We start from the raw sequence: 11931 nt of genomic DNA on the forward strand, positions 1-11931 counted from the left end.
TATAACATTTTATGTTATTCTTTTGCTCAGGCTTCCCTAACCATTCTGTTTTTCCCCTGTAATGATGTATTTCCCTTCTGCATTTGTTTTGTGGGGTTTAATTTGACTGACTTATTCTCCTTCTCTTATAGCAGCTCACTGGGGCAATTCAACATAATCAAAGTAGTCAGAAATTTTATTATACTCAGCCACATGTTTCCTTCCACCTAAAGGAACTCCACTAAAGAATAAGTTTTATTATGAACGGCATAAACTTTGTGCTAAGGTCAAACCTAACTTGAATTAATGGAAAACGACCAAAAAACTGACTGTCCAAAGTTTATTGTCTGTAGTGAAGAGAAATATGCCATGAAAAAGGGCAGAGTATAACCTCTGCAGCACCAGGTAAACAGCATTCTCTCTTGCATCAGCTGGATGATGCAGTGAGCTGGCAGATATTTATGTAACCCAGCTATTTTCAAAAAAACCTGAATCCCTTTCTGTGCAGGTATGATCTTGCACTTCTAAAATCCCCTGGGAGCAGGTTTGATCGTTTCTGCACGGCTGTTTGTGGAACCAGCAGGCTTGACTCCCGTGTAAAGGGAAATGCAGGGGATCAGCCGCACGGGAACGAGGGAAGCGTTCACACCTCCAGGTGCCAGTGCCAGTGCGGTCCCTGCCAAGGCCAGCCCTGCTGCAGCTCCCTCCCGCGCTGATTTGGGAAGAGGAGCGGCTCCCTCCTATGGCTAAACCGCGTACAGCTGTGAGCACCACCGCGAGCAGGATGCTTCAGACAGAAAGCCGAGAAAGAGAGAAACCTATTAAAAAAATCTCACAATCTCACTATTACATGTGCGAGGCACATGGAAACTGAAATCCAGAAATCCGTATTTTGCGGGCACACAAAAATATATTATAATGATGTAATAATAATAATGGCACGAATCTGAGATTTCTAGCTAAGCACCTCACACTTCCCTACCGAAATTATTTTTTTTTAATTTTTATGCTTTTTTAATATTTTAATAGCTAAAATAACATGGCAATCAGGGAATGGACACCTTTCTGGAATAAATATGAGATAGGGAACAACAAATGTGTCTAACATTTGTACGAATTGTACAAAACAACAAATGTGTCTAACATTTCCTCAAACCCTTTAGGCATGTATGAAGCACAACACCAGAAACAAATAATGTAAGTGATTGGATCCCTACTTATGATCTATTCTTAGCTTTTATTTTTTTTTTCTTACACTGGAAAGCCAAGGTTCTGATAGTACAAACTTGGACTTACTGGACTGAATGCTTCAGAAGCACAGGTTTACTTATCTAAGGAAATAGCAACTGAGTCCAATAATGCCACTTGCCTAAAGAACATGAGCATTCCAAGAAGAGGGGAAACAATGTTTAAGACAAAATTCAGTTATTAATTTTTTACTTGAAACAGGTTGTGGTTTTTAAATTTCCTTTATTGCAATTACAGCAAGTAAACTCTTTCACCAACTCTCTCTGGGCAGCTCAGCTTACCTTCAAGCCTACCTGATCTAAAATGAGTTGTCACGAGTTCTTGGTTTCCATTGTTTTTATGGCAATAGTATTTATCATGTGAAAGAAAAACAAAAATCATGGCTAGCATGCTTGGAGAAATAATATTAATTCTTCTAAATTTATAATGCATTGTTTTACAGCTGAAAGAAAAGGCACAGTGTTTAAAAATGTTTTCCTTTTTTTTGTTTCCCATTTTAAGAGGCTCTAATCTTGGTTTTTCATTTGTTCCATTTCAGTCTCAACACATGTGAGTGCAAAAGAGTATGTGACCAAGTACAATAAACAACCTCTTGACTGCTAAAATTTTATTGTGGTGTACTCAGTACCTGCACTAGCACACTTTTCATTAATGGACGACAGGAAATGTTTATACAACTACCAAGAGAGTTTATTAATGTGAACAAAAATTCTAGCAGATAGATCATCCTTTGCAGGAATTAACCTCTGCAATAAAATGCAGTCTGACATATACACAGTTCTCTGAGGCACCTTAGATTAATGAAAAGGGGGATATAAAATCAACCCTGATCCTGTGGTAAGGAATCCCTTTTGTCCTACATACCAGCTTTTTTGTAGAGTTTAAACTATTACAGTTTTTATGAAAAATAAAAAGGACAGCTTTAATTTTCAAATAAACAATAAATTCTTCTGCAAGAAAACTTAATATTCTCTCAGGTCTCTGCATGTGAGTGGAAATTGAAGAAGATCTGGGAAAAGCTACAGAGATGCTCTAAGACACAGTAACTCCAAGAAGTAATTTGCTGGATAGAAACCTTAATATCTGGAATGTACCAAATTTCAAGGTCTTTCAGTCTGTCTTTCCCACCTTCTCTTATTCAAAGATGTGGAGAACAAATGAATCTAATCCTCAGACTGTAAATCTCCTCTGAGTGAAATTCAGTTTGAGCTGTTAAGTATCATGGACAGGAAGAAGTAACAACACTGCAAGTATTGTATCCTGGGAATGTCTTATTTTTCTGTAATGCAGCTATTTGATTTGTTTTCCATGTGATGAAGTAAAGGGAACAACACTGAAAGTGCTTGAAGCAACTTTTATATAAAATATGCAAAATGTGTTAGTTTTCAGTAGTCTGTTATTTCAACCCACACAGTAACCTCATGCTGGCACCAACTCAACAACAAGATGTGGCATCTCTCATTCATACAAATAGTCCTGAATTAAACGAGGGTACTGGAAGGAATCTGGATCAATCACACATGAAACTTCCCAATTCCACGGATAACCTTTACTAAATAGCTCAGACATCCCTGTTTGTTTGTGGTTTTTTTTATCATGACGATGATACTATTTCATTCCCCTGCTTATATGGACTCATTACATGTACATATGCTTACATATATAAGTGCAACCATATCACAGAACTTACAATAGAAATCACTATAGAAAAAGCATCCCTTTATATTTTTTTTAATTGCCAGGGAAGCTTGACAGCATTCTTCTATTTTTCTCTCCTCAAGATTTCACAGAGCTTTTAGAACAAGTGAAGTCTTGAATATGCACCTTATTTGAATAAGAATGGGGGTGAATATCCTCTTTGGCAGTAGCAGTGCCTCCAAAGACAAATGTTTGCTCCTATTACTGATTTTCTTGCCAAAAGCCAAGCTCTGAGCCTTGCACTCAGGCTGGGAGTCTGCTGAGCCCATTTCAGCTGGGCTGGCAGGGGTCTTGCTCCCCGAGGGAGGAGGTCAGTCCCGCGGCCTGGAGCAGAGCGCAGGGGAGCTGCAGGGTGACCCCAGATCCCAGACAGTGTGCTCAGGGGCTGGAAGGCAGCTCCTCTAATGCTGGATCACACAGTGAACCCGCCCGACGTTCTGGCAGACAGAGGTCACCTTCCATCGTGGGGATTCATTCACACAGGCAAATCTCCTTCTCTGAATGTTTCTATCATTTGAATAGCAACTGTGACAACAGGAATGGTTCACTGCAGACATTTGGGGTACTGATGAACTCATTTTCAAAGAGCATTGGAAAAATAGACATAATTGTGGGTGCCTTGCCATTAACAGAAAACTAAATCACACAACATGTGATTTAGTTTTAGGTCCTTACCAATAAAAGCAGTGTGTAGCAGTAGAAAGGATATGTGGAGAGACTAGGTGTTAATACACATTTTGAAGTTTGCACTTCATCTCTATTGCTATTGTGTGCCTCCACTGTGATCTTGGATAATCCTGATCTTGCTGTTCTTTCCTTACCTGTCCTTATAGTGGAGTTTTTGTTCTCTCAAAAGAGAAGCATTGTTAAGAAAAAGCCATTAAGCTTTAAGGGATATCCAGCTATGCTGTGGAGGAGTATCATAAGCTTTTGAGTCTGTAAATAAAAGATATATATAAGAGAAGATTACCCTACAAAGTCTATATCATCCCGATAGCCCTTGATTTTTAGTTATACTTGTTCTATTTGAACTATTTAAAGAAAGCAATCATGAAGCTACCAGCTCTATTATTGGTATCTTAAGAAATAAATTGGTGGGTAGAGCTGTTTCCACTCTTTAGAATTATTTAGCATTTTTATTTTCCCACCAGGGAGGTTAACCATAACCTTCAGACACTATTTATGCACCAGTAGTCAGGAAAGTATCACAAAAAGCTGTTCATCGCTGTTTTCCTTTTATTACTGATCTTTTCATAGAATGAATAGAAATAACCATAAATTAGGAGAGAGATTTATAGGATGTAGTATCTAGCACACTATGAAGTATCAATCGTTTTGCCTACATGGAATTCCATTTCTAAACAATTCACTTACAATTAATAACATACTGAAATTGCATTCAACAAATCATGCTGTCTTTAGAGAGAAAGGTGATGTGCTGAACACTCAGGAGCTGCACTGACAAGAGTAACCCAGCATTGCCCAGTTCTCAGGAGTATCCCAGAGTCAGATGTGCCATTTTCTCCCTATTCACTGGCCCAGTACCAGCAGTTTCTTGACAGACATCACACACCATTTGTAGTACCACAAAGAAAGATCTGGGGGTGAACAGACAGTCTGGAGACATCCCCAGGAGATCAAACATCATCTAGAGAAAAAGCTGCTGGAAGCCTTATTGTTGCATTCAGTGGGGACAGCACCATATCCTGTGCCAAAGCAGGCATACACTGCCTTTACTAACACTGCTCCTCACACACAGACATCCTGAAGCAGCAGCAGAGAGGGTGTTGAAGCAGTTCTAGTGTTCAATCTTTTGCTGATCTGCACTGTGAAAACCTGCAGGGTTCATAGTTACCTGGTGTTCCAGTTACAGTGCTATTTCTGATTCATAGGACAATTAGCTCTGGCCTTCTTAGCCTTCAACCCTGCAAGAGACTTAAAAATCCTACTTGTCTTAAACGCAATTAGGATCGCTGAAGGATTTGCCCTCTCTGGCAAACTATAAAAAAGCTGTGACTACCAAAGCCCACCCCCACCCCAAATATGCCTCCAGGATTTCTGGAATTTGGACTTTGAGTTAAGCCACCTGACAGGACCTTGAGATAAGACAAACGTTTACTATTGTCCAATTATCTCAGGTCTAAGGATAAGTAAACATGGCTGGGGGATGCCATAGCCCACAGGTTCATTTGCTGAGGCCAGGTTTTCACACTCCTTCCCTGCCAGTCAAGGGGGAGGAGGAGTTTTTGAGTGATGGTGAAAGCTCTGGACCACATAAGACAGAAAAAGTGAACACCCACCACCAGAGGCTGCAGGCTGGGCTAAGCAAGCAGAGGAGGAGATGGGATGGTGCTTTTTATCATGTGAATTTTCTTCCCTGACACAAACTGGCCCATTTGTAAAACTTCCCCACCCCAGGAAGGTCACATTCACACGACACACTTATGTGAGAGGCAGCTGCCATGTCTTAGAAAGGATCATCAACTATCCCTCAAAATACCCCCAGACTCATTCCTGAGGCCTTCCACCAGAGAACCAGGTGTGATCCACAAACGTGGTGACAGATCCAGTCTTGCAAAAGGCAGTGTAAATCTTCCCTGGCCCCTGCAGAGGTGGTGTTTGGTTGTACCCACATGTACCTATATTAATGGATATTAACCCACTGGATTCTATGTTTTGGGGGACCCCCATGACCAAGAAGACCAGAAGAAGAGGACCAATGGGATGCCACTGGATCCAAAGGGATGGTGACTATCTTTCTACTCTAATCTGTCTGTCAGTCTCTTTCTTTGCCCTCTCTCTCTCTTTTTCCTATTTTTCTATTGCTCAACTTCACATTTACTGTTAAATAAAATCCATATTAATGACTTCAGCATAGGATCTCCTTTGCATATTAATTTGTGCAGAGGCATCTCTCACTAATCAGAGTAATCACACAATGAAAAATCCCCAACATATACACAACTTCAGGGAAAAAAAATAGCCTCCTCTTTCCCTTTCTTCTCATTTCCCACTATCCCTTAAGAGCCAACACCTCCATGGGCATGGAATATGTGTTAAGTCAGAATTTCCAATGAACCTTTTCCAACAAACCCTTTGTACAACCTTTTGAAGTTGTACACTGCAGTATGAGTTTGGGTTAAAAAAAGCAGGACTATAAATTCCTAGATCTTCAGTTTTAGTCTGTGAAAGCCATCTATTAAGCTTGTACAGTGTCTAGAATAATGTGCTTTTCAAGTACAATATAATGTATAAATAATATCATATAATGCAGTATAATATTATGAATAATAAGATGAAGCACTAGAGTTAGAGCCAAAATTGACATTTAGGTGAGTAATGTAACAAGAGATTTATGGGTTTACTTCCTCCTCTTTTACAAGAAAGCCATCTGTGAACAGGCATATACCTACTCTTCCTATTAGATTCGTGTCACTGACAGTGACTACAAAGAAAAAAAGAGGCAGGAAATGCAATTCATACTCTCAGCAGATATATTTAATGATGCTGTAAGAAGCATGGATGATCTGCAGTGGTGAGAGGGATATTAGTGTGCAATGTCTGCTTTTCCCAAAGGATTGGCTGTTGCTCAAGTGGAAAAAAAAATACATTTTTCAACAAGGGCAGATCATCTATGTACAAATAGTGGCTCTGGTAGACAGAGATCAGGAATTTGGGATATTAAATACTCTTCATCAGGAAATTATTGTTTCAAAAGATTTATTCAAAAAGATAAACACTTCATGAAGATATCTAGCTTGCAGTTTGGAATCTGAATCTCCACATCTGAAGTGACTGTCATAAGGACAAGCTATTTTAAGGGTTTTTACCCCTTCTGGGGAACAGTCTAAAAATACTCTTCTGTTTTTTTTCTTTTTTTTTTAATCTCAGAAGGGATGACAAAATTCCTTTTAATGGGATGAGAAAATTGTTTCCTGCCCAGCTCTCATGGTGAGTGGCTGGCAAATGATAGCAACACACAGAATGCAAACAGCTGGATTCAATCACTGCACTTTATATGTCCATGAAATGGGATTGTGGATGCACCAGGTACTCTAAGAACCAGTAAAGAGAGTTCTTGCAGGCTCCAGGACAGCATCAGCCATTAACAGAGTTCTGAGACTATCAGGGAACATGACACATCACACACCCGATTGATGAATCAATTAATCACACTGTAATTAACAGAGATGTGTAACAAGCTGTGCTTTGCTGTCTTTAGAGGTATTCAGATACCAGAAGGCACAGCAAATTCTTGAACTGTCTTACTGAGATGTTGGTTCTTGAAACCAAAGTCACTGCCACACCTTTCTAAAAATACAACTAAGTGTTTCTACAGTAAAGCTATTTTTAGGAGGAACATTGCCTAACACGTGTCACTCACAGCACCATTTGGTGGAAAAATCACTCCATGTAAAAGAAGACATCTTCTAGAAAAAGATGTACAGATTCAAACTCAAAAGAAATGCATTCTTACCCTCCAGTCCTCTTGTCCTCTAAAATTCATTATTTTTACTATAATGTATATCTATCCCACCACATTACTGATTTAATGGTTTGGATAAGTGTTTTCACATCATTGTATAACAGAATGATATTTTCAAAGTCACACTTTATTATTTTTTTCAAAGTCATTTTTTATTATTTTTCTGATGGTGTTATCAGATAAAAGATCAAAAAGTGGAAGAAGCTTAAAAATAAACATATTACAAATCTTTGCAATTGTCAGCTTTGCTAAGTCACACACACATAAATTGGAATTTTATAGACATGGGAAAAGTTGTGTTGTGTTAGCTGAAGGGGTTTTGTAAGCCTACTTAAATAACATGTTTTATATCATCAGTCAGGTTCCAACAAAAATATGTAATTTAAAATTTTAAAAAGAGAACTCAAGGAAGTCCTTTTTCATCTAAGTTGGTAGCTTATGGCTAAGCAAGGGGTTAGTCTAGATTGACTTCTAGACTTCCTTCCAACCTGAGTTATGCTATGACCTTATCAGCTGGCTTTTTTAAGTTTAAAGCCTCTGGATAGAATACACTAATAATTTGACTCCTAGAATTATTTTTAATTAAAAAAAAAAAACAAAAGGAAGATAAAAAGGCAGAGTAATTTCAACAGCACCAACATGCAACACAACCCCACCACAGCCTGCAGTGCTGCACCTCTCAGGCAAGTGGACAACTCAGCCCAGCAGCAGGACCCTGGTGTGCCTGTGCTGAGACCCACAGGGATTGTTACAAGGTCCTCTCACAGTCACCCCCTCTGCCACAGCTCATGACCACCCACTGACCCCGAGTTTTTAAACAAATGCTATAATTGGAGCAGGGGTGGAAACCCATTTGCAGACTTGGGAACGTGTTATCAGGATATGTTACTGCAGGTTTGGATGAGCCAAATTGACTTTTAGAACAGATTTCCTAATGTAGGCAGGATTTTATAAGAATGGACTCTACACATTTGATTCCACTTAAAGGTGGAGAATTAATGCCTAAGAATAGCAGTTAATAAAAAAAATTAAATTTAACAATATTCCACTGAATGAAAAAGGCCTTTTAATTAGGAAATAATAATTTCCTGTTTGAATAAACCAAGTCTATATAATGGCATATAATGAAGACTGAAGCTAATATGCAGTAGCTCTTTGTCTGCAAGCATTACAGTGAAAGATTTCTGAAGAAGCTTTACAGAAAACAGCACTGAAAAAGCAGGAAAGTAATGCTTCAGTCAGTGGGGGTTCTTACAGCTTCTTTATGCAAGCTTGTCTTCTCATAGTTTCTCTCCTACACTCAAGGTAAAGTGTATGGTAAGAAAAACAAAGAAATAAAAATTGTTAACAGAATCCTATCAGCCCTTGTTTGATTTGTGTGTATGTGTAAAATAAAATAGCATGATGATGGTATAGATCCAGCAGAATTTGATTTCAACAAAAGCTGAAGAAAGCACAAACAGGACACAGAGAATCTACTGAACTGCTGTCCTGCAATCACTAATCCCCACCAGGAGTCCCATGTTTTATATCTATTCCTCACCTGAAACATATTTTGCTCTTCTGCTGCCTTGTACCTCCTTTTGTTAGATACAGAGGAATAAGGAAAAACAATGAGAAAATTGAGAGGGCATGCTGGAGATTTGGAGATACAGAATGATCTCTCTCAAAAATTGGCTCATAATGGATGAAAATGCAGTCTAAATGACTTATGGAGTTTGTTTCCTCACAATCATATTTAGTGTGTGTTCCACATCTCACATGAATCTACCATGTATTGTTGAAAGTGAATTGTTTTATTACCTTTATCTGTGCATGGTAATTACACCTGATGTTTTACATTTAACTCCTTCCTTAAACAGCATTTTTGTGTGACTTTAGAGAACCCAGGTACATTGCAGGAAGTAATTCAGCAATTCAGAGAATTATTCAATTTTTCAATTCAGAGAAATGTTTACTCTCACTCCAGAGAATGTGAGTGACTAAAGCTAGTAGTACATGCATGATACACTGCTCCTGATATGAGTTTTTTAAATTACTCTCTTAATTACTGCATTTTTTACTCATAAATTAATTACTTCATTTACCTGTCTAAAGTAGTAAGCATATCACAGAAGGTGATCTGATTACTACTCAATACTAATGAACTAAAAATATCTTGGACCCATCTCTAAAAGCTCCAGTCAGGATAGATCATCATTTTGCTGAATCTTAAAATATATGCAGAGAGCAGCATCGCTGCCCATCATGCATATGTATTACAGTTAAAACTACAATAAACAAGAAAGGAAAATAAAGGAAATATAGTTTTTCTAAACAGATTGGGATGTCTTTATTAGTACAAAGCGTCAATGACGTCTCTCTATTGCTAACACACTAACCATCTTTCATGTAGTTCCTGGGAACTGGGAGAACAATGATTCTGTATTTAGTTTTTATAACACATAACTTCAAATAAGCTATTGAATGGCAGCACTGCAAATTTTAAACATTGCATCTCTACTCCATTCACAAATTTACCCAGGTAGTCAAACAGATTTCTATATGAAAGACTGTATTCCTTTAAAGTGCACAGTTCAAGGCAAGCTTTTGGCACATGAATGCAAAAAATCCAATAGAAGCCCAATAGAAATGAAAAATATGTTTTACAATAGCAGCTCAGAAACAAGACCATGTCTTTGACTATGAAATTCAAAGTAGATACCTAGCAGCCTTGAATTGTGATCTTACCAATAATATTCCACAGAGCAGAGCATACAGTGTGAGTAAACTATGTGTCAGAATAACCTTCAAGAAGGACTGAAAAGAGAGAACATCGCAGAACAGCAAAGCACCATTATTATTTCTCCAATTTTACAGCAAATTACAGCTATTTATGGAGGCCAGGACTCCAAAAAAAAAGTATGCAAGCCTTGAAAACAATGTTGAAATGCAAAACTAGGGGGTATCTACATGATTCTGTAACCCCTTCTGGGTACCCAAATTTGCTTAACTGCAAAGAAAGACTGAGAGCTCCTTTAATTTCCTATTTAATCTTCTACATATGAACTGTACTCTAAAAGCAGACTCTAGAATTGTTTCTGGGGATTTGGATAGTATTTATGCATTAAAAATATTTAATGTAATTTAGGACTTTTAGAACTTCAACAGAGAAACACCTGTTAGTATCTAGAAAGGTCATAGTATTGCAGCACTTTTATTCAGGTATTTCACTGGGAGCCAGAAGACATACCTTTAATAAGACATACCTTTAATAAGATAACTATAACAGTCCAGAAGTAGTTACTCAAAAGAAAAAAGAACAAAATAATTCAAATTAGAAAGTCTGCATGGCCTATTGAGCTATCTTTTACAGATTTCATTACTTACATGAGCAATGACTCATTAAAAGTCTGATAGCCAGTGTCTGTAGGACCTCTTGTCTTAGTCAAATACCTCCACACCTTTGAAAAATGCATATATGTATGACTTAAAATGAAACAGCTGTTTCATCATGAAAGAGTTGTGGGATCACAGAATCAATTGGGGTGGAAAAGACCTCCAAGACTGAGTTCAATCTTTGACCAACCACCATGTCAACTAAACCATGGCACAGACTGCCACATCCAGTCATTTCTTGAACACCTCCAGATGACTCCACCACATCCCTGGCCAGCCCATTCCAGCACTTAACCTGTCAGTGGAGAAATTTCTCCTAATATCCAGTGTGAACCTCCTCTGGCACACTTTGAGACTGTGTCCTCTTGTCCTGTCACTTTTGCCTGGGAGAGGAGGCTGACCCTCAACTGTCTATAACCTTAGAGGTGGTTGTACAGAGGGATAAGGTCTTTCCTGAGCCTCCTTTTCTCCAGGCTAAACAATTCCAGCTCCCTCAGCCACTCCTTGTATGAGTCACTCTCCAGACCCTTCACCAGTTTCATTACTCTTCTCTGGATATATCAGACACATCCTAAACAACGGTGAAATATGACTCTAGCCATTGCTAAGAAAACAAATACACAGAAACAAGAGAAGAAATTTAAAGTAGTCTCTCTTAACAAAGACTTTTCATCTGAGGCATTATTCTGAAGTATCCTATGACATCGTTCAAACCAACTGAAAATATGAGGAGAGGAGAAATAATCAAGGATACAAGCTAGTACAAATTTGGTTTTTCTGAGAAGGAAAATTTGTGGTCCAGGCACATGACTTGTAGCCAGGAAATCTGACTTTTATTCTCAGAACTCCCAGTTTCCTTGCCATTTTCAAAAAAGCCCTTCCAAAGCTGCAAATGCAGAAATAAATTAGAAACAACAAAAGGATGGTGATGGAAAAAAAGACCAACCAAAACAAAACTGGCTATGTTAATCCAAATTCTTTGGTACTCCAAAAACCATTGTGGATACTTGGTTAAGCAGCTTGTTCCCTGGCAGTCATGGCTTTCTGTGTTCCTGTCATCTAATGCATGGCCTCTGAATGTGCTGGCTTTGTGTCACAAGCCCCTGCACACCCAGCAGGCACCCAAGAGCCACAGGCTCAGG

This window comes from Molothrus aeneus, chromosome 2, assembly GCF_037042795.1.
Source record: "Molothrus aeneus isolate 106 chromosome 2, BPBGC_Maene_1.0, whole genome shotgun sequence".
Classification (NCBI taxonomy): Eukaryota; Metazoa; Chordata; class Aves; order Passeriformes; family Icteridae; genus Molothrus; species Molothrus aeneus.